At 41.8% G+C, this 24,596-nt stretch overlaps 1 long non-coding RNA gene across 1 annotated transcript in view; it reads right to left on the minus strand.

Moving 5' to 3' along the window:
• Nucleotides 1–762: 762 nt before the first annotated feature.
• Nucleotides 763–24,596, minus strand: part of LOC126930977 (uncharacterized) — a 30,823-nt gene continuing 6,989 nt past the window's right edge. Inside the window, exons 4-5 of the long non-coding RNA XR_007717747.1 lie at nt 1,501–1,628; nt 763–1,061 (exon numbers count right to left, since the gene is read on the minus strand). This is a non-coding gene — a long non-coding RNA (uncharacterized LOC126930977). The remainder of the gene's footprint in view (nt 1,062–1,500; nt 1,629–24,596) is intronic.

Genomic DNA, 24,596 nt, shown 5'->3' on the forward strand with positions numbered 1-24,596 from the left:
AAATGCGTTTCCAACGACAATCTGCAAACAAGATGAGAAGAGTCTGGGTGAATACATTTTTAAACGACTGCCTGGATCAATTGGAATTGTCATTGGTTTCTTTATTTACTGTTATTTTACCATCATCTATAATAATCTTGTTCAATAATATTTTGTAAATAAATATGTGAATGAATCAAGAAGTAAGTAGAAAATGTGTCTAGGAGATACTTCATTGGGAAACAAAGCTGATTAAAAGGATTAAGTATTCATGATTCCATTTTTGTAAGATACCTGCATGCATCTGTGTGTAGATGATTTGATCAGAAAGAATTGTTTTGCTGTGTTAACAAACAAACTCAAAGTTTTAGAGTCAAAAATGGAAATAAATCTCCCTTTTTTATATAGCCAGAAAGATGCAATTCATCACATTCATATTAATTGTCTTTATCCAAAGCCGGGACTGGGGAGAATCGGGGGCAGGCAGGAGATTGCATTTTTGTGAAAAGCAGGAAGTTACTTCTGGCAGCCATGCACCTAGGTCAATACCCTCAGATACCAGGACACAAGGTGACAGCTGTGAATGAATGTTCAGATCCCAAAAAGATGACCACAACCCCTCCAAGACTCATGCCTAGAATATTTAAATAAAGAGGCTCACTTGGCCTTTAAAAAGGTTGGCACACATCTCCAATAGGTAGGAAAATAATTTACAAATACTAGTTTTCTAAAAGAAATCCTGCAAGGGGTGGCGGGGTTGGGGGGAAATGGGTAGGCGTTCTCTTTCCCTCTGGCCACCAAAGAAAGTTTATTTTATTATTATTTCATTGATATTTATCCTCCCAGTGTTTATGTTCTTCCAGGCGTTGTGTCGGTGGAAAGGGATTCAGTGATGATGATGACATTCTGGGAGAATTTGGCGTAGATGAATTGGAATTAGCAGACCTCAGTCAATCAGGATCCCCTGTTGGGCGAATTCTGTTCAGGTCCAGCAGGTTGGGGCTCACCCAGTGAGGAAGACTCCCTTAGGACTCCTTCCAACACTCCCTCTGAAAAGCCTTCCTTACGGGAGCCTCGCTGCCCTAGGAATAAACAAGGCAAGGGGAGGCATTTGCACCCTTTTCCTGGGGTCCTTTAGAACCCGTGCCTCTCAGTCATGCTCATCATATTCTCCCAATTCTTCTCACTGTCCTATTTTACTGTTACCTCCAACAGAATAAATTCTTTTCTATTTTTTTGAGGCAGGAATTGTGGCTCCTAATAAACATTTTTCTAGTGCTCTGACGATTCACTGTTCCTTCCCCAAATTTTAAAAATCAAAGAAACTCCTTTCTCTCTGCTGCAACGTTCCTGGCCTGAGTCAAAACACAGCATATGGCCAGCCCCTGGGATGAGAAAGGGTCCAGGTGAGATGGGATGAACGGGTGCAGATGAGAAACCAAACACCTTTCAACGTGTTGCATAAGCACAGCAGGCTCGCTCATGGCCTGGCAACAGCTCAGAGTGGAGGCAGGGCCTTACCAGCGGTAGGCAAATCCCCACTCAGGCTCCTTGGTTCCTGTCTCCTTTCTTCCCTCCCAGAATCATGTAAAATGCTGACTTCTAGGAGAAAGAAAAAGCAAGCCTCATCTTTCATCCTAAAGCAGCTCCTTAAAAACAAAGAATACACAAGAGTTATTTCAGCCACCTCCAGTATTTATCATCAAGTGATTTTGTATCATTCTCTCCACTTTGCAAAATCTTCATGCTCTGGAAAGGGCTGTTGGGGATAGAATCTCAGGTCAAGGTGGGGGCGGCAGGACTGAGCAAAAGGACCCTGATGTCTTCTTTGGATCTGCTGTTCTATGATTTTAGTAAATCGGAGTGAGGGTCCTCCGCCTCCCACTCACAGCTCCTGCTCTGTTTGTTGGTTGCTTGGTTGGTTTTCGTTAAAATTCTTCCCCAATCCATCTGACATGGTTAGGCTTTGTGTCCCCACCCAAATCTCATCTTGAATTGTAATCCCCAGGAGTTGCGGGAGAGACCTGGTGGGAGATTATATGATCACAGGGGCGGTTTCCCCCATGCTGTTCTTGTGAGACTGAGTGAGTTCTCACAAGATCTGATGGTTTTACAAGTGTTTGACAGTTCCTCCTTCATGCGTTTACTCTCTCTCTTTCTTTCTCTCTCTCTCACCTGCTGCCATGTAAGATGTGCCTGCTTCCCCTTCTTCCATGATTTTTAGTTTCCTGTGGCCTCCTCAGCCATGAAGAACTGCAAGTCAATTACACCTCCTTTGTTTATAAATTACCCAATATTGGATAGTATCTTTATAGTAGCAGGAGAACAGACTACTACACCATCCAATGGAACAACGTTACTCTCAACCAAATATAACTTAAGTACTTATGGCTCAACTGGAGAGAGAACTTAGAACAAGAAATACATAATTTCATTAATGCTCAGTCTTCTGCCCTGGGGAGTGGGATGAGACATCTACATTTGGCTGCAGTTTCTGGGGCCTCTCCTGCTGGTAGCATCATTCTCTGTATTGTGTTATTCTAATATTTAAAGATTTGTATTTTTCATACAGCATGTGCCCTCAACCTGTGCCTACAATAAACATTAGCAGCTGTGCATCCACCTGAGAAGGATGACTCTTCTGTTGGGTTTATTCAGTTTTATTCAGTTATTTTGACCATCTCAGTTTCTCCCTCTGTGCTGTTTGTAGAATCCAAACCCAACATCAGCTGTGACTCTAGTGATCCTTCCTCTGCATCCAAGATTCTCTGTCCATTGACCCCACCAGGAATGAAGCGTCCCTGAGGTCACTGTGAGATATGTCAGAGTCATTTGTGTTACTTTCCTTCCCGTTCCTGCAGATGCTGCATTTGCTTCTAAAGCGGAAATCCAGCCAGGGCAGTGTTGAGGGCAGGCAGCTGCCAATGGTGGGATGCCAGGCATCTGAGCATAAGCCTGAGCCCACAGGGATGAGGATGGCCTGTCGGGACGGTCAACTGCAGAAGACAGTGCTTCTTGGTCAATCAAAACAGTGGCAACTCTTCCTCTTTTTCCCAAAGTTCTTGGAAAGCCATAAACTCCCTGAGGAAGTAGTTTTGAATGTTCATTAATCTGGGAGGGGTTTACATTAAAAAAACAGAATTTAAGGAATCTCATCTAAAACCCAAAGGTCTTCTGAAGAGTCTTGTGTGGGCTCATCAAAAACCATACAATTGGCCAGGCACAGTGGCTCATGCCTGTCATCCCAGCATTCTGGGAGGTCAAGGCAGATGGATAAATGAGGCCAGAAGTTCAAGACCAGCCTGGACAACAGGGTGAAATCCACTCTCTACAACAAAATACAAAAATTAGCTGAGTGTGGTGCTGCACGCCTGAAGTCCCAGCTACTCAGGAGACTGAGGTGTGAGGATCATTTGAGACAGGAGCTCGAGTCTCCAGTGAGCCATGATTGCACCACTGCACTTCAGCCTGGGCAACAGAGCAAGACCCTGTCCAAAAAAAAAAAAAAACACACAAAGCTACACAATCAGCATAATACAAGTATCAGAGTCACGTGGAATGGCTGTGCTCCTCAGGCCTTTGCCTTGGGCGCCAGAAGCTGGGGGATGGAGGTTCCATGTGAATGTGGGCACAGGAGGGAGGGCTGAGTCCACACTGGAGGGGGGAACCTGGGTTTGGGGGGCTCTAAACGAGGGAATAGTGAAGGTAGCGGCCAACACTTGTTGTGTCAACTGCAGTCAACACTTATCTCCAGACTCCATGCTCAGCAGCCGCGTGTGGACACTGTCTGTGAACATCCACCTTTCAGACCGGTCCCCTTAGTTGGGCCCTCACTGCCCTGGCTTCCTGTACTCCTGGGGCGGTCAAGGGACCTAAGGGTATAAACTGGACAGTTGCCAGGAAGCTTCTGGGAGAGAACTCCAGGAAACAGGGAAACCTATGGGTTCTCCCCCATTTCTTTTCTCTGTGTGACTCAGTTATGGTGAGGGGACTCTTCAGCCCCCTTGTGACTATGAGGCACCAGCCGTGAAGATGAAGGGCCCCTCCCCAGGGCCCCGAGAGAGTGGAAAAGGGAAGAGTGGTTGGTAAGGATGATAGGGATGTAAGGTGACACAAGAGAGATTTCATTTTAATCATTTTTTTTTAACCAGACAAATAGTTCATGTTACTGCCAAATCATTAGGAAATACTGAAAAAAAGAAAGGGAAAAAAAATACCATATCCTTTGTAGTTTCACAATGTTCCTGTTCTCTCTCTCTCTCTCTCTCTCTCTCTCTCTCAAGACAGGGTCTCACTCTGTCACCCAGGCGGGAGTGCAGTGGCATGATCCCAGCTCAAGCAATCCTCCTACTTCAGCCTCCTGACCATAGTCACATACCACCATGCCCAGCTAATTTTTTTATTTTTTGTAGAGACAGGATCTCACCATGTTGCCCAGGCTGGTTGTAAACTCCTGCTCTCAAGAACTCCTCCCACCTTGGCCTCCCAAAGTGCTGGGATTACAGGCATGAGCCATCAAGAGAGAAGCCCAGCATGCTTCTCTCTTGATCCTTCAGATTTTACTTCTTACGAATTCCCTTCCCCAGCACTGAATCAGGGAACACATTTAGTTTTCACTCTCTCTCTCTCTCTCTCTTCTGTGTCTCTTAGCTTTCTAATTCCCAAATCAGAAAAACCATCAGCTCTGAATGACCTCAAGAGCTTAACTTCTAAGGCCTCCCCTGGGGGCAGGCCTCCCATGCGTTGCATTTGTCCTGGTGGTTGCAGGCACCAAGTTACCCCATTGCCGTTGAAGGGATGAACACACAGAGCACTCCGATGTTATTGTTCCTCGGGAGCCTGGATGCAGGCAGCTCGTGTACACTCACAGAAAGTCACTTATTTGCTTATCGCTTCTTGAGTCTCAAGCACAATCTCTTTGGAGGATTGGTGGGCTGATGGGACAGCAATTTAATGCCAAGATAATCCAGCCACAATAACAGGCAAGCCTTCAGAAGCACTGAAATAATTGCATGGTCTAAGAGTTGGTTCCGAACAGTAATTAACGCAGGAGCAGCAGCCTTTTCGGGGACCCTCACTGCCCGCACAAAAGAAACAGGCTCTGTGCTGATAAAGGAGTGTTTCCAGCCAGTGCAGCTGATAATTAAGTGGCCTCGTCAGAAGGCTTCGATGTTTACCGATTCAGTGGGAAGACGTGATTGAAAAAACACATCTAAAAGGAGAGGAAAAGAATATTAAGAATTGCCTTTAAAACCACTTTGATGTCAACAAACTTAAAAACATGCCGCAAAAATAAGACGCACAATCCTTTACTGAAGGCACCATTATAAAAATGTGGCTGAGCTTGACAGAAGCCTGAAGGGTACTTCTGTGGGATTTCTAATGCTTATGTATGTGCACTATTGAATTTTTAGGTATGTAAATCATGGCTTAGTGAGGATGGAGGTTGTTTATTTAACAAAGGCACAGACAGGGCTCTAATGCACTTAGAGTAAAGAGGCTCAGGCTTGGCCAGGATGCCTCCATGTCTATGACAAAATTGCTTTGCCATTAGACCAGATTGAGCCAGCGACAAGCAAAGTTAATGCACACACATCATCCTCTTCACAACGAATAATCCTAAGCAGCCTGGAATCAGCTCCTTGTTTATTACAAGCCACGCGACCTTTATCAGCACGCTCATTTATGCACATCATGATTACTAAACAGCAATCAATAGATTATGATTCCAGTATCCGATCAGGTGAATGGGGGTATCCGTCAGCAGCCGCCGGGTTATCTGGAGATGGGGCAGTGCCGTCCCTCAGAACTCCAGCTTCGATACAGGGTTGCCTGTGCTCAGGTCCTAGCTGGGCAGCTACTAGCTGTGCAAACTTGAGCAAGTTCCTTTCTCCCTCTCTGTGTCAATTTCATCTGCAGTATGAGGATGATAGGGTTGAAAACTGAATATAAAAATGGACAGTGGCAGGACCACATATGACATTAGAATGGTGACCCACTTCCTCTGCAAAGACCAGCCCAGGAAAGCAAGCTACAGTCTCAGCCATCAGTGCAGGATAGTCAGGACTTGGTCATGTTTACCCTCACTTTCTACTCAAGATCAACCAGAGGCAGCACCCAAATATGGACCCCAGAATAATCCTGGAATATGTGCTGCTTCTAATTATATCCCACACCTAGCTTTGCAGGCTGGTAGCCTCCAATCTGGGCACACCGGAAGTCTTCCTTTTTTTCTCTATAAATCTTTCCCTCTTGTCTGCCTGCCTTTGCATCTCTGCCCAACATGAACCATGGTGGCTGACTCCCTTGTTTTAGTGAGATCTGGATAAAGGACCTGTGTCTTTGGTCTTTGTCTACTTCCACATAGTAAGAGTACTTCTTTTAATGTTGTGAAAATGTGATTAGTTAATAAACATAAAGGGCTTAGAGCTGTGCCCAGCACTTTGCAAGTGTTGGCTACTCATATGGTTAAGGTCTCCTAAGCCCTAGACTGGGGGTGTCCAATGTTTTGGCTTCTCAGGGGCATAATGGAACGAGAATTTTTGGGGGCCACACATAACATATACACTAACACCGACCATAGCCAATGAGCTAAAAAAAAAAAAAAAGTCATCGTGTTTTCAGAAAGTTTACGAATTTCTGTTGGGCCATGGGTTGGCTAAGCTTGCCCTAGACTCTTTAACCATGTTATTAAGAGTTGAAGGGCACCTCTGTTTTCCTCCCTGTTTCATAATCTCCTGAAGCAATGAACAGACAGCTGTGTTTCTGCTGCGATGAGGAGAAGGAAAATAGGCAATAAAACAATAACTAAAAGTTATTCCCCAGAGTATAATTTTAGTCATATACATGAAAACAGCCTGAAGCCATTTCTATTCAGGAGAGGGTTGGCCTGTTAGGACCGTCAACTGCAGAAGGCGGCTCTGCCTGGTGAATCAACAGTGATAACGTTTCCTGTTTTTCCCAAAGTTCTTGGAAAGCCAGAAACTCTCTGGGGAATTAGCTTTGAATGTTCATTTCTCCAGGAGGGGTGTTCTCAAGGTTAAAAAATATTAAGAAATCTCCTCTAAAACCCAAAGTTCTTCTGATAATATAGCCTATGTTGTCGGCTATATTATCGTCCACAAAACCCAACCTAATGGGAAAGAGTCTCACAGGACCTATTTTTCTATAGATGGAAAAGGGGAGACACGCTTCTGTTGGGCGTGCACAGAGGGACTGAGCAGTTCTTTGGGGACTCTTTGGCTGTTATAATTCAGTTCCCTCCAGAATCAGCCAGGCCTAGGATACTGCTAGACATGTCTATAAATAGATAGCTGCAAATGGATGCTTTGGCCCAAGAGATGATAAATTGAGTTGCTCCCCTCTGTGTAAACCAGAAATGGAAAGGAATGAAGCAAGCCCAGAGCAACATCATAGCACAGGAGTCTGGATGCCTTGCAGAGTTTGTGCTCATTTGAGAGATGGAGGTGGGGGCAGGGGGTGTCCTTAGTTCTCTATGCAGAGATAAGAACTAGGGTTTGTATCTCTACAGTTGCACAGAAGATACTAAGCATTCCTTTCTAATAACATGATCATCCAAACCTGCATTATTTTTCTATTAACTTGCATGTTCTTTGATATTTTAGGTTAAAAAAAGTGCATACATATCACATTTTAAATCTTAAATCTATTCATCCGTAAGATATCTTTTTTCTTTTCTTTTCTTTTCTTTTTTTTTTTTGAGACAGGATTTTACACCCAACAGCCAGATTGGAGTACAATGGCACAATCTTAGCTCACTGCAACCTCCCCCTCCCAGACTCAAGCGGATTTCCTGCCTTGGCCTCTCAAGTAGCCGGTACTACAGGTGTGTGCCACCATGCCTGGCTAATTTTCTGTACTTACTGTAGAGACAGAGTTTAACCATGTTGGCCAGGCTGACCCTGAATTCCTGAGCTCAAGTGGTCCACCTGCCTTGGCCTCCCAAAGTGCTGGGATTACAGGCATGAGCCGCCATGCCCGGCCATATGGCATCATTTTTTTAAATAGGTAATACATTATTAAAGTAAATATCTATTTAAAGTCTTGCCATTTTAGGTAAAAGAAAAAAATAATCATTTGAGCTGGTTCCAGAGAATCCCTGAAAAGTCAAGCAAAAGAAGGCTTTCCCCTTAGCAAACAGCTGAAAAAATACTTCCCAAGTGTTTGATAAAAATTCTTTGACAGTGTAGATGCCAGGTCAATTTTTGATTAGCAGTATGCTGCGTAAGTGCCTACTCTGTTTCAACCCAGTGCTGGGATCCCGTGGCCAAAACCCAATGGAGATGATCACTTGAGACATAACACTCCCAAATGCCTCCCCACCACTGTGTCTGTTTGCGGCATCAGCGAGGGATAATGATTGTAATGTTTCTGGTGCTCCCGGCATCCCTTAATCATCCCACTGATCACTTTCTGGAACTGATAGGAGAAAACGTTAAGAAACAATTGGTGTGCTGGCCAAAAGAATCAAAGTCAGCAACTGAACTGAAAGAGTCTCCATTACGGCCGGATGCAGTGGCTCAAGCCTGTAATCACAGCATTTTGGGAGGCCAAGGTGGGCAGATCACGAGGTCAGGAGATCGAGACCATCTTGGCTAACACGGTGAAACCCTGTCTCTACTAAAAGACACAAAAAATTAGCCTGGTGGCAGGCGCCTGTAGTCCCAGCTATTCAGGAGGCTGAGGCAGGAGAATTGGTTGAACCCGGGAGGTGGAGCTTGCAGTGAGCCGAGATCGCGCCACTGCACTCCAGCCTGGGCAACAGAGCAAGACTCCGTCTCAAAAAAAAAAAAAAAGAGTCTCTATTACTTAGAAACCAAAGCCTTGGTTCCAATTCTGTAAAATGAGACAAACAATCAAAACCAGATATAGACATAGATATAGATATAGATATAGATATAGACATATAGATATAGATATAGACATAGATATAGATATATAGATATAGACATAGATATAGACATAGACATAGATATAGACATAGACATAGACATAGATATAGATATAGATATAGACATAGATATAGACATAGACATAGACATAGATATAGACATAGACATAGATATAGACATAGATATAGATATATAGATATAGACATAGATATAGACATAGACATATAGATATAGACATAGACATAGATATAGACATAGACATAGACATAGACATAGACATAGACATAGATATAGATATAGAGATATAGACATAGATATAGATATAGACATAGATATAGATATAGACATAAATATAGATATAGACAGACATAGATATAGATATAGATATAGATATAGACATAGATATAGATACAGACAGATATAGACATAGATATAGACATAGATATAGATATAGACATAGACATAGATATAGATATAGACATAGACATAGATATAGATATAGATATAGGCATAGATATAGACATAGATATAGATATAGACATAGATATAGACATAGACATAGATATAGACATAGACATAGATATATAGATATAGACATAGACATAGATATAGATATATAGATATAGATATACATATACATATACATATACATATACACATATATATATATGGTGGGAAGTTTATTTCCCACTGAGAAATTTCAAAGCCAATGCCCTTGGTGAATGGCTTTCCTCCAGGAGATATTTGGGGGACAGGCTCTCCCATCTTTGGCTCCTTCATTCTAACATATGGCTTCTGAGGTTCCAGGGTTGCTGGGCACTGAGCAGGTGGAGGAGGATGGAACACGCAGGATCATGGATGGGAGCTTCACACAGGTTGGTCTAGGATGGCAGTGCCACCGTGTCTGCTCCCCTGCCGCTGGCTGGAAACCAGTCCCATGACCACAGTGAACTTCATGGGGACTGGAAATAAAACATAACCAGGAAGGAAGGCAAGTGGGTTTGGGGAACAAGGATCCAGTCTCTGCTTCCATCTTTAAGAATCCATGCAGATTGCAGATTTAGCTAGGTGTGGTGGCACACTCCTATAGTCCCAGCTACTCAGGAGGCTGAGGCAGGGCAATCGCTTGAACCCAGGAGGCGGAGGTTGCAGTGAGCCGAGATCATGCCACTGCACTCCAGCCTGGACAACAGAGTGAGACTCTGTCTCAAAAAAAAAATAGAATCCATGCAAATACCTGTACCAAAATATCTCATGTACTCCATAACTATACATGCCTACTATGTATCCCCAAAATATCAAGAACTAAAAATTAATAATGATAATAATACAGAATCCATCAGAGAGGCTTCCGGTATAACTAGGAGAGTGTTGTAATCTTCCAAAGACACAAAGGGTTAGGGCACAAACATCTTCTGCCTGTTTTCTTCCAAAAGTGAAGCAATTTGACATGATATGAGAAAGGCTTAATTCATTCATCCATAATTTTAAAAATAAAATGTTCCATGTATCAAAATATATAAATGCCATGAAGTGGATGCCAATGTGTAGAATACAAAATAACCACTTTTTCCCCAATATGAAAGAGAATTGCAAAAATAGAACACAACAAAAACATAGGAGCTGATGGTTTATATACAAGTCTATTTCAGAGAGAAACTTTTGCTCTCCCTTTTATTGCATAGATATGGAAATCAGCAGGCTTTAGATTAGACCATCTTCATTTGAAACCATTTGCACCAGCAAAGACACAAAAAGAAAGCAACATTCTTAAGAACTCACTTGCCACTAGTGGGAAGTCACAGAGCTTACACATGTATTTGCATGGCCAGGCTAATGCCATATAATTGTAAAATAATAGTGAAAATATTAGACACGGTATCATCCATCATCTCACCTGCAATAGTGCTTTAATTGAACAAAAACCCCATGAGATAGGTGCTATGAAGTATTTCGCTTTTACAGATGTGAAAATTTAATCACTCAAGATGGGATTTTCAGGCGTCGTTGGGGAGGTTTGTCTTAAAACATCCTCAGGCATAGTAAGATACTAGTTAATGCTAACCCAGGGAGAGAGAAAGAGCTGGCCTGTGTTTCAGGCATGAAACTCTTAGCACATTGTGTAAAATTTCAGTTAACAGGGGAGAGAAACAAAATGTAGTTGTTCACGATCCTATCCACAAATTTCTATCCCAGGGTAGGCACAGCACCTCGTCCTCCCACTGACATGTCTAAGATGAAGGATAAAGAGGCAGAAGGAGGGGAGAGGGTGCGCAGGTTTGATTCAAGGTGCAGGGATTCTGCAATTGGAGGATACATGTTCTAATGCCTCTTAAGGGATCAAGGCAAAGCATGGGGGTGGTTTTCTAAGCGCTTTGAAGTCTTGGGTGGTTGACAGTTGCAGCTCATGTATGCCAGAGACACTGCCTTCACACCGGGAGAGCCTCCTGTTGCATTTTGGAAGCCCAGGTTCAATCACCATCCAACAGCTATGATGAGTCTCCATTTCTAAGATGCACATTGTGGTGCTGAGAGTTCCTTGTACAGAAAGTGGGAGAAAAGTGAAGCCAAAGGTATTAAAATATAAAGCTCTTTCCTTTAAAAACATATTACCTGTAAAACATATATATATATATATATGCACACACACATATATATATGTGTGTATATATATACACGCACACATATATATGGTGTTGGCCAGGCGTGGTGGCTCATGCCTGTAATCCAAGTACTTTGGAAGGCTGAGGAGGGCAAATCACCTGAGGTCAGGAGATCGAGACTAGCCTGACCAATATGGCGAAACCCTGTCTCTTCTAAAAATACTAAAAATACAAAAATTAGCCGGGCGTGGTGGCAGGTGCCTGTAATCCCAGCTACTTGGGAGGCTGAGGCAGGAGAATCACTTGAACCCAGGAGGCAGACATTGCAATGAACCGAGATCACACTACTGCACTCCAGCCTGGGCAACACAGCGAGACTCCATTTCAGGGAAAAAAAGGTGTCATATGGATGAATAAATTTAAAATATGATACGTATACTCAATATGTATACAATATGACACAGCCTTTAATAAAAGGGTATTATGTCATTTGTAACAACATGGATGGATGGAAAGAACATTATTTTAAGTGATATTAAGCCAGGCACAGAAAAACAAATACTGCCTCACTTACATGTGAAATCTAAAAAAGTCGATCTCATAAAGAGAGAGAAGAAAGATGGTTGCTGGAGGCTGGGGCAGGGCAGGAATGAAGAAAGGAGAGATGGTGATCTAAGGGTATGAGTTTCAGTTAGACTGGAAGAATAGATTTAATGGTCTATTACATTGCATGATGACCACAGATAATAATCATGCATATTTCAAAATTGTTAAAATAATAACTTTTCAATGTTCTCACCACAAAAAATTATAAGTTGATAATGTGATGGATATGTTCATGGGTTTGATTGAATCTTTCTACAATGTATACATAGATCAAACTTCACATTGTACTCCAAAACACATACAATTATTAGTTTTCAATTAAATCAATCAGTCAATAAAATAGGATGTCATGACAGCATACAATACAAAAAAATACTTGATAAGATGATATATTGATTGATCATAAATTCTTCTGGTTGCCTTTTTGCAAATTCACTTATTAGATCATCAAAATTTATACTTTTGGCAATTTCATTTTCCATCTATATAATTGAAAGAGATGTCAGTTGCTTTTGGAAAATGCAAATGATTTTTGATAATTTTTAATTTTGAGAAGGATCTTTCTGCTGATGCAGCCGTTACTGGAGCAATTAAGAATACTTTATAGGCTACAACAAATTTGAGATACATTTCTGGAAAATTATTGTGAAATATATGTTTTAGTACATCATGAGCTGATGATACTTGCAGAATGATTTTTCTAAAAAATTTAAATATTTATATACATCGATTTTGTGTCAGTCTGGATTTAATTTTAAATGAGAATTAACGCAATGGCATGTTAATGTTTCCTTAGACATCTCCTGTACCTTACAGGGATCTTAAAAAATGTGAAAAGTGGCTTCATGATTTGTTTATGATTCAAAACATATTCTACTGCTCCATTGTCAGTTAAAAAAACTTTATTTTAAATTGTTTCTTTGTTAATGACTGGTTCATCCAAAGCATCACATGAAAATAGAGTTATTTCCCACTGAATGCAATGATCTTTCAGTTCAATGTCTATATCTAACCTGTGGATATTTACTTTGCAATGTTTAACAGTTTTCAAAACAAGAGGTTCTAACTCAGAAGGCTCCTCTAAGTCCATAATATGCTTTAGTAAAATTTCCATGCAAATGCTTTTATTTGGTAATAACTACAGACGAGGTTCTATCTTTGTACAGATGTCACAGAAATGGACTCTGTGGACTGACAGGCCAGCTGGCTGCCCGTGGCTTGTCCACGTGCTGCTCACATGAGCCCTTTCTCTCTCTTGGGCAGCTGCTGCCTTCACGACTGTTCATCTTTCTGCCGCTGCTCCATCTGCCAATCTGGGCCCAGGTCCTGGACCTGCTGCCCTCTCAGAGCCTCCAGGTTCCCCAGCATGTGTGTGTGGGCAAGGTAGGCCAGCCAACGGCCCAGTACCCCTACTGCGCACTGCTGTAATCCAAACTACAAAGCTGTTTCCTTGGCTCATTTTTCTTCTAGCATTTGTTCAACATATCCCGGAAACCCAAAGAGTAATCCCCTTTTTCCCTTCTCCTTATTGATCACGCAAGTCATTGGTGGCCTTTGTGCATTCCAGAAAGTCTGGAAATGGTTCAGGAAGAAAAATACAACCCAAAATGTCACAGAATCTTTTCTCAGGTAATGACAAGGAGACTCAGAAAGCTCTTTTCCTTTTACAATTTTTAAGTGTGGTGACAGCTGTAAAAGAACCTATAAATGAATGGAATAAAGGTTGCATTAAGCACCTGGTCTCCACCCCATTAAATCAACGTGGCATCATTACTACCTGTGAAGGTCCCTGTGGGATTCCATTGTGATGTGACTCAGGATGAAGAGAATTTTATGTGCAGGGAGAGAAAAGGCTGTTTGCACAACCAAGGCATCACAACCTTTAGTTCACAAATAATACTGTTGATGGAAGACTACCCACTGTGCCTCCCTTCATGACCCCAATCATGATGCAGCTCCTTTTGTAAAATGCCAAACCCAATTTGCATTGAAGCCATGATTCTGAGGCTAAAACAACATGGGCTCTTTGCTCTGGAGAACATCATTCCAAGAAAGTTTTTTTTTTCTTTGCTCACTGTGCAAACTCTTAAGATGAAGAATTGTTCACACGGAACATGGCACTATCTCCCCTCCTCTGCATACGAATGGGAGATCGTCTAAGCCATTCCATCACATTGTGTCCGAATAAGCTGCCGTCTTTTCCATCTAAGTACAAAGGTAGGGAGTTCGGGGATATTGTAAAATGCCTTTCAATCTTGTTTTAAACTCAGGGCCCTGTCTGCTCTAAGCAATTTTTGAAAGGAGGCATCGTCTACACTGCAACTCCTGGAGCCCCAACACTTCCCAGGAGCTTTTTTGTTTCTGTACCTTTCTCCATTTATTTCATCCAAAACCATGCTTTGAGCCAGGCACAGAGCTGGCTGATTTAAAAACAAAAATTAAACATTGTCTCCTGCCATCATGAAATTCACAGTCAATCTGGGAGATGATCAGGTAAAACTTTGAGTGTGATACAAATTCAAGGATGCCCTAAAGGAAAGAATACAATGACAGGTAAGTTTTGATTAGTTATCAGAGAATGTTCACAAAGACTTATTGATGTGATTGTGTTAAGTATCTATTGCTGTATTAAAAAAATTACTCCAAGCTGGACATGGTGACTCATGCCTGTAATTCCAACACTTTTGTAGGCCAAAGCAGGAGGATCAATGGAGCACAGGAGTTGGAGAATAACCTGGGCCATATAGTGAGACCCCATCTTTACAAAAAAAATTATCTGAGTGTGGCGGTACATGCCTGTAATCCCAGCTACTTGGGAAGCTGAGGAGACAGGAGGATTGCTTGAGCCCAGGAGTTGGATACTGAAATGAGCTATGATTACCATGGGAAGCAATGAGACTCCATCTCAATAAAAAAGTACCCCCAAAATTTGACAGCCCAAAACACACAATTTCTTTTCTTTTCTTTTCTTTTTTTTTTTTCTTGAGACAGAGTCTTACCCTGAAGCTCAGGCTGCAGTGCAGTGGCATGATCTCAGTTCAGACACCAAAATAGCTGGGATTACAGGCATGTACCACCACCAAGCATGGTTAATTTTTGTATCTTTAGTAGGGACGAGGTTTCACCATGTTGGCCAGGCTGGTCTCGAACTCCTGACCTCAATTGATCTGCCCACCTCGGCCTCCAAAGTGCTGGAATTACATGCGTAAGCCACCATACCTGGCCACAACACTCAATTTCTGATGGCTAAGAATCTAAGGGCAGCAGAACTGGGTGGGCTGGCAGAGGGTATCTCGTGAGGTTCAGTCAGGTTGTGACTGAGGCTGCATCATCTGAAGGCTTGACTGGGGCTGGTTTACTCGTGCGGCTGGCAGTCTCGGCCCCTCCCCATGTGGGCCTCTCTGTAGGGCGGCCTGGGCATCATGGCAGCTGCTTCCCCAGATTGATGGGGGTTGGGGAGAGAGACAGAAACCAAGATAGGCATCTTTCATGACCAAATCTCAGCAGGGACAGCCCAGCACTCCTACCGTATGATATTCCTCACACAGATCCGCCATGGCCCAGCGTGGCAGTCATCTACATGGGAGGTGACACTGGGGACAGGGACACTGGGGACCATCCTGCTGACTGCCTACTACAGGGACCTTCTTGAGAACATGAGCTCAAGCACATATTCCAGATAACTGTGACATTAAAGAAAAGTTTAGAAAGTGTCAACACGGGGAAAGTTGAGGTCTAAAAGGCCTGATGCCATCTTTAAAATCAGTTACTCTGCTGGATATGCCCCTTTAATCCCTGCATATTGCTCTGCTTCTTCTCCACCTGCTCTCTACCTAGAGAAGGAAACCAATGTAGCCACCACCAAGGCACAGGGTGCTTTCTGGCACTCAGTTGGGATGAACCACCCCAACTGGAGAACCCCAGGGGAAGAGTATGGATTCCTGGCTCCATCTGTGCAGGGTCACTGCAGGCTAGCTGGGATCCACCCCCAATTCACCACTCTTCCCAAGCTGTCCCTCCACCCAGCTGTCTCTCTAGCAGCAACTCCCTACTCTCACCCCTTCACCCTTCACTCACTCGCCTCAGAACTACATCATCACGCATGTATCTCCTAATAGATATAATGAGCTGGTACTCATAGACCATACAATTCACCCACTTAAATATGCAATGCAGTGGTTTTGACCATATTCACAGATGTGTGCAACTATCACCACAACCAACTTTAAGACACTTTTGTCACCTCGAAAATAAATCACACACCTGTGCCCTGCCACCCTCCAATCTATTACCCTGAGTGACCACTGATCTACCTACTGCCTTGTTAGATCTACTCATTCTGGACATCTAATGAAGTGGAATCATACAAAATTCCCCCACACATTGTTAAATTGGTTCTTTATTAAATTTGAAAACCAGCCAGTCTGTTGGGCTACCTCTTTTATCCTGGGGCCTTGACTGACATAGCTACAGATTAAGTCAAATGTAAGTACATTCTTCTGCCTATAGATTAACAGGAAAACATAAAGTTATATGAGTCACAGTAATCTGAAGGTTCAACCCTTTGTTGATAACCTAAATAACATCAATAAAATCTAAGAAATGGGGAAAGGGGTAGAGAGCCTGAATATGCCTCTGGTTCTCCCAGTCCTTTGTAGAAGAAATAAGTCCATGTTTCATCTTTTAAATCTTTCATTCTTGATGTTCATAATGTGCCCTAGGTTAAAAATAAACTTTTAAGTGTATAGCTAGAAGAAGGAAAGAGAACAATGAAAATCAGAGACGTTGTCTCCCAAGGGACTAGGCATAACAGGGACAGAGGAAGTAATGACGAAATGTTGTCTATCTGTTGGAAAACCAGGAGCCAAAAGGGGCATGGGGGTAAAAATGACAAACAGGCAAAGAAACAGATCATCTGAGAAGCGCAATGGCAACACCTAAGAGTTTAGCCACCAGAGCCCATGCTTTCAGTCATCTTATGTAGTACAGGAAAATACTAATTATGAAAGAATGTAAAAATATATCAATAAATAAAATGTATAATAAAGTCTGTGCCCAACTGTGTTTAAAATTTTAATTAATTAGCTGGGTGCAATGGATCACATCTGTAATCTCAGCACTTTGGGAAGCTGAAGCAGGAGGATCTCTTCAGCCCAGGAGTTTGAGACCAGCCTAGGCATCATAGTGAGGCACCCTGCCTCCCAGTCCACTAAAAAAATACGAAGATTAGCCAGGCATGGTAGTGCGTGCCTGTGGTCCCAGATACTCCAGAGGCTGAGATGGGAGGATCGCTTGAGCCCAGGAGGTCCAGGCTGCAGTGAGCTGTGATTGCACCACTGCACTCAGCCTGGGCACCAGAGTGAGACTCTGTCTCAGAAAAATAAAATAAAGTGAAATAAAATTTTAATTAATTGATTTTAAGCCTCTACACAGCCAGTATAGGTGTTGTAAGCTCAAGCTATGCAGTGGACATCTGGAGCTAAATGCCAGCGTTCACTCTGGAGGACCTTTGTCAAAATGTGTGACTGCCCTTAGTTTCATCCATAAAATGATAGTAATAACGGTAGCTACTCTATGGTTTTGTGGTGAGGACCAAAAGTGGTGATTTGTGAAAAGCACTTATATCCGGTAATTATTTAAAACTACTTACTCCAGCACTTGGCCCATGGCAAATTTCCTGGTAGCCATATGTACATATACACATACTTTTAAATACATAAAAGTATGTACACATACTTTTAACTTACTACTAAGATTTTATACATTTTCTAGTAGTTTGTATGATGAACATGTATATACCTCCCTTTAAAGTTAAACAATAAAAAACCCTTAATTTTTGTACCTTAAAATCTCCTCTCATCACATCACCCAGCGATAGCAGCTGTTAACATCATGTTCCTATTTACTTCTACTTGTTTCTCCAAAGATGTACGTGAGTGGGTAAACACGATATAATTTGACATTGCGGTTTTTAATAGCATATCACAAATATTTTCCCCTTAAAATTTCATTCACAAACATGGTTCTAATAGTTATACAATATTATACCCTATGATCATTTCCTAGTTTACTTAGCTATTTTCTATGGTTGGATATTCTTGGCTTGTTTCCAATATTTTTCTGTTCTAATTCGTCTCCAACAAATGTCTTCATCCGTGAATCTTTCACGGCATATCTAAGTATTTTCTTAGAATAAACTCCTAGAGTGAATCTGTTGGCACATTCGTTTCTTTCTTTTAATTAACAACTGGAAAAAAATGATTATTGCAGACACATTCTCTTCAAGTGAATATTTCTTCTCTGCTGACCTTTGATTTACTGAGTATTTTTCCCTCCCTTGGCTGCATTTTCATTCTTCTTTTGCTGTTTTGTGTTTCACTCCCACCTACAACATGTCCAAGTTCCCCCTCCCAAAGCAAACCCCCTCTTGGATCATGGCAGAGTCAACTTTGTTCAGCTGTCTTTACCCTGCAGGTCCAAAGATCTGTTGTCCAGAGTATTTGTTGAGGGGATAAGAAGTGCCAGGTCCTCATCAGAATAATCTTTGCATCTTCCATTTTAGATGATGAGGTTGAGGCTAAATAACTTTTTGTGACTTGAACAAAGTCACGCCCATCACTTTGGAGCAGAGATTGGACCCAGATCATCTGACTGTCGTGCCCTTGGTCACTACACAACACCCCCGGATGCTGCAACCTGAAGACCTCCAGCCCCACATGAATCATCTTCATCCACCAACTTTCTCCCATCTAGGTTCCCACACTCCTCCCATCACCCGGCGTGGGGGCCCTCATGGTGGTGGTTGACCCTTCCTCTATCTCCACCTGCATATTGGCCACGTTCTCCCCAAGCCTCACTCCAGTCCACTCTCACCTCAACCCCACTGTCTCACTCATAGGGTTGAGGAAAGACAGAATAAACCGTGGCTGGGAAAAGGCACTTTAGTCAATGTGTGATCAGTTTTACGTGTCAGCTTGGCCAGGCTAGAGTCCCCAGACATCTAAACACCATCCGAACAGTTGACTGTAAGCAAAGATTATCCTAGATAATTTGGTTGGCCTGAGACATTCAGTTGAAAGACCTTAAGAGCAGAACAGAAAACAGAAAATTCTGTCTGTGGACTGCAGCACCAGCTCCTGCCTGAGAGTTTCCAGCCTGACCTTCCTGAACTTGCCTAGTAATCCCCCACAATTGCATAAGCCAATCCCTTGCAATAAATAAAATAGATCGAGATGTAGATAGATGGAGATATAGATCCTACTGGTTCCATTTTCCTGGCAGAGCCAAGATGGATATGATACATGTCCCAAAAAGAGCCTCCCAGTCATGTCTTTTTGTTTTTGTATAAGATAGTTTTAATCCACAGATTTAAGAGTGAGATATATATATTTATTATCATTATAAATATAATATATAATTATATATTATATATAATGATTATCAATATATATTTATATCTACCTACTTGTGTTATATATTTATATATGCGTGTGTGTGACACAGAAAATTTTAAAAATATATCTGTATATCTACTTAATTTGTATTTCTGGCCCCATTTAGTCTAATGACAGAAAATATGACTCATCAAGTCTAAGTAATCTCAAGTAATTCAGGCTGAATTCCTCAATTCATCCATTTCTCCCTCCTCCAGCCTCCACAGAATTGATTCTAACTTTCAGGGAGTTGAAGCAGCACTGCCCTGGGGGACTCTCTTCCAGCTCTCAGGCCCTCCCTGCACAGCTCTGGTGCCCACGGGGATGCGCCACGGCGATGCAAGGCCCTGTCTGACCATCAGACCTCCTGTCCTCACTTGAGATGTTTACTTCTAGTCCCCAATCCTGCCCCAACCACAGGATGTAACCCAGACCCTGGTCTCTATCCCGAGGTTTATCCTTGTCAAGAGGTTCTCAGTAGCATGCCTCTGCCACTTCCAGTCACAGAGGACAATATTGGCTCCCCTCTTTATGGGGGGAGGAGAAAAGGGGGCATATCCCAGACCCCTGGGCTTAAGGCTTCCATGTTCCCATCTCTTCTCTTTAATGCCAAGATGACATAAGGTACTTTCTGCAGGCATAGACAACCAGGCAGGAAGAGGGGCCCACATTCCTTCTAATCTCAGATCATGAGTACCCTCTGGGGATCTATCAACCCAAGCTTGGTGCATGGACAAGGGGTACCTTATTCTCTTCCTTTCTTCTAAGACTGTGGACTGCTTCTCCCCCAGGCAAATGGAATCTTTGTCAATTCCAAGTGAGCTTGAAAAATATCATTCTTTTTTTACTTATTGTTTAGATCAGAACCTAAAATCAAAAGTTTCAAGAAGCTCAAGTTCTAAAAAGGCTTTTTTCTCTCAAGAGCTTTGGCTCTGTCTTAAGTTTCAATGTTCTACTTTGAAACACAAAAGCTGAGATCAACATTGATTTATTTGTTTTTTATCTGAATGATTGCTATAAGTGACACCTTTTGGAGCAGTATGTCCTAGCTGGTTGAATTGGAGTTGGGAAACACATTGCAAGAAAGGGTAGAAAGAGACATACTTTGCTGAATCTTTTGCAGTAACTTTTGTGTCTGTTACCACAAGCTTATTTATGATAAGATGCTTCCTAACTGTCCTCGCTCACCCTTACCTCATCCCTGGACCAAGCACGAAATTTGTTTTATACGTGCTAGGTCTAGCTGATTTCAGTGTGACTTCCCCAGGGCAGAAGAGACAGTGGTTGAAGGATGAAGAATCAACCTACCCAGGGGAATCAAAGATTGCTCCTAGGGAATGGAGCAGACATAATTAAATGAGTTTTTTCTTTCCCCAGTGTATCTAATATTCATTTTTGTATTTACTTGGAGCAAATGAATTTAAATGAATTTTCAGTTAGAGTTAAATCAACTCATTAAAACACATTGAAGGAATTAGAAATGTAAAATCATTTCCTGCTGCAATTCATTCATCTCTAAGTCTATAACTGACTTGAATCTAGGCGAAGGTCGTTGCTTAAAGGGGACAGTGGCCTTTATTCTTTCAACCTACAAACTTTTACAGTTTGCATGGAGTGTTCACACCCATGAACTCAAACAAGACTGAATAGGACTGTATGGTGGACAAAACAGAAGTAAATGCCTCCACTATTCAGGGGAGGAAAGTGAGCTCAAAAAAGTTTAATATTGTTGCCTAAGGAGACTCAACCAGCAAATGGCAATACTGAGACAGGTGCAGGTCTTCAGTCCAAACCCACATACCAGAGCTTGCCTAGGAAGCTGGTCACTCTCAGACCACCTTCTCCATCACTGGGCCCACACTCTGCCTTCTTTACCCAGTTCTGACCTCTGAGATGCTGAACCTGGGGTGCCCTTGGCATTGAACTTCGAGTTGCATTATTTTCCCATTGTTTTACCCACAATTATCTTGACTTCCTTTTTTTTTTTTCTTTGAGATGGAGTCTCGCTCTGTTGCCCAGGTTGGAGTGCAGTGGCCTGATCTCAGCTCACTGCAAGCTCCACCTCCCGGATTCACGCCATTCTCCTGCCTCAACGTCCCGAGTAGCTGGGACTACAGGCACCTGCCACCACGCCTGGCTAATTTTTTTGTATTTTTAGTAGAGACGGAGTTTCACCATGTTAGCCAGGATGGTCTCCATCTCCTGACCTTGGGATCCGCCCACCTCAGCCTTCCAAAGTGCTGGGATTCCAGGCATGAGCCACAGCGCCCGTCCTATCTTGTCTTGTTTTTAAAAGTATGGCTCACTCTAATTTTCTTCTATAACTAACAGTTTCATGAGTAACATTTAAAAATTTAATCAATCTGATTTGTGCTAGGTGACATGGATAAAGTAAGAAGCCAGCTTTTTGTTCTCTAAATATATAGTTGATAATTAGATAACCACCTACCTTTTCTTCAAAGCGATTTAATTTCCATAATGTTCCAAATTTGCATATATATTTGGAGTGGTTTCATGGCTATATTCTTCTTGATGGACTTGTCCGTATCTGCATGAATACAATCTTGGTTAAATTTCTCTAATTCCTATTTAAGTGGCTAACCAGGCTGACCCCTTGATTTTTTTTTATTTTTTTTTTTTTTTTTTTTTTTTTTTGTAGTTGTTTAAAATTTTCTGGGACTTCCTCACTTGTATTTTTTCAGCACCAAAAATCTTATTATCCATACAAGTACTTTTCTTAAAAAAATTCACTTTAACCAAAATTTAAAACTACACAAATTAACAATCCCACCCATGGAAAGGCATGGTCATTCTCAGAAGAACAAAAGATCCTGTGCCACAGTGAAAATACATCAACTGTTTGCATGTTTGAGTGTGTGCTATGGTTCCAGTGCATCTTGGTGCTTGATCCATTTGTCCCTCAGTGGCCTTACATCGTGGGTACTGTCATATCTCCATCTTATGATGAGGACAGTGAATGTTCCACTTTTATCTTATACCAAGTAAACTTTTGAAAATTTTTGTGAAAATCCAATAAATATCCAACTAGAATGCTAGTAGAGTTCATCTCACATATTTAGATTAATGTGGGGGAAAGGAGTTCTCCCTGATGTTGAATCATACCCAAAGAAGATATATCTCATTGGGCAGCCCTTCTATAAGACTCTTTAATAGAGTTCTACTGTTTTCATCATGCAATTCATGCACGTGTTTAGCTCATTCTCAAAATTTCTGCATATTTTATGATTTTTGTCACTATTGTAGAGGAAATCTTTTCTTCACTATACTTTTTTGTAAAACAAAATATATAAATATTGCCTAAGAAGAGAAAGAAAAATTATTATTTTGCAGACAATGTAATAACTTTTAAGAAAACCCAACAGAATCTACAAAGTATAGTATTAAAAACAATAAAACAATTAAAGCATGTGGATGATACCAAAAAATATAAAACTCAGTAGTTTCCTGTAAAATAATTACTTCACCTTAAAAATTACTTTCCTGTGGAAAGGAAGTTGTATATATATTTTACATAAAAGCCTAATAAAAATCACAAATTTTATGTTGAAAAATGTTCCCTTCTAGTTCAGGCATTATTTGCATCTATAAAATTTTAATTGCTTTTATCAATATGTAGTATTTTACTTATTAGGATATTTTAAAGTATTATTTTTTAAAATCGCATTATGCCCAGCAAGTCACAAAGTGCATCTGACAGTATCCTATGCACCCTCTTCCACCGGCGTACAGATGTGCAGCCCCACAAGCAACTTGTCACCACTTCAAATGTTTGTGAGGATAGTGGAGCTGAAGAACACTAGAAACTACTATGGAGTTAGCATGACTAATGTTTAATTAACTGGGTTGTAGAAAGACCAGAAGATGTTGCACTGTTTTCCCCGGTCACAATTTATACTCCCTGTTCCAAGAATGTGTCTCCCACACAGCATCCTCCCCCATCGGTCCGCACTAGCTCTGCAGCTTTATTTCGTCAGGCTGGAGTCTCCTTTCCTCTCCCCTGCTATAGTTCGTGAACAAATGCTGTGGATGCCATCAGGGCCAGCTTCCTGGTCATACGGTCCATGCGGTGACAAAGGGTCCCTTGTTTGGAAGGGGCTCCATGCTCTGCTATCACTATCATGAACTTCATGGTTTTAAAACAACAGGCCCCACATGTTCATTTTGCACTATACCTTGCAAATGATGCCATTATGTCCTGTCCAGGCTCTGATCATGTCTCGCTGTTGCCTCTGTTGACATCAGGTCCCGGCCACCATTGCCTGTATCTTAGGGCAAGGCCCTTCAAGGGCTCTCTGCAGATGTCCTTACTCCAGCTGACTGTGGGATCTCAACCAACAGCCAGACAGAGCCTCCTAAGCACCTGTCCAGATAGTGTCACTCCTCTGCTGACCCCTCCCCTGGGGGACCAGCTTATCAGAGTCAAGGCCAGGGTCATGTCATCGGCCTCCCAGGTTCATCCCATCAGGGCCCACAGTTCCCCCTTTCCCCAGCCCTCTTCCTCACTCCTCAGTCACAGCAGGATGGCCGCTGCTGTTCCTCAAGCACACAAAGACTCTTCTGCCCAGGCCCTGGCATTGTTCACAAATCCTCCTCCCCAGGGGACCACAGGACTCCTGCACCTGCCTCCTTCCAGTGTCTTTACTCAAAAGGCGCAGTGAGGCCTTCCCCAACCAAGGTCATTAAAGTATTAACATTAGAAGGTTGTCAGCATTAGAGAGTAAAATTACAAGACCTGATTAAATGTGAATTTCAGATTAACAATAAATATTTTTAGTATAAGCATATCCCCAGTGGTTCGTGGGAAATACTTATGCTAAATATATATACAAAGTGTATGTGTGTGTGTATATATGCATAGTATACATAGTGTATATATATGTTTAGTGTATACATATATATGCCATGCATATATAAATTTAGTATAAGTATACTAAATATAAGTGACTATATGTATTTAGTAAAAGCATATTAAATATAAGTGGCATTGGACTTTATGCACAGTAGTCAGCAAAAATAGTGAAAATTATGGTATAAATATACAT

This window comes from Macaca thibetana, chromosome 11 (assembly GCF_024542745.1).
Source record: "Macaca thibetana thibetana isolate TM-01 chromosome 11, ASM2454274v1, whole genome shotgun sequence".
In the NCBI taxonomy this organism is placed as follows: Eukaryota; Metazoa; Chordata; class Mammalia; order Primates; family Cercopithecidae; genus Macaca; species Macaca thibetana.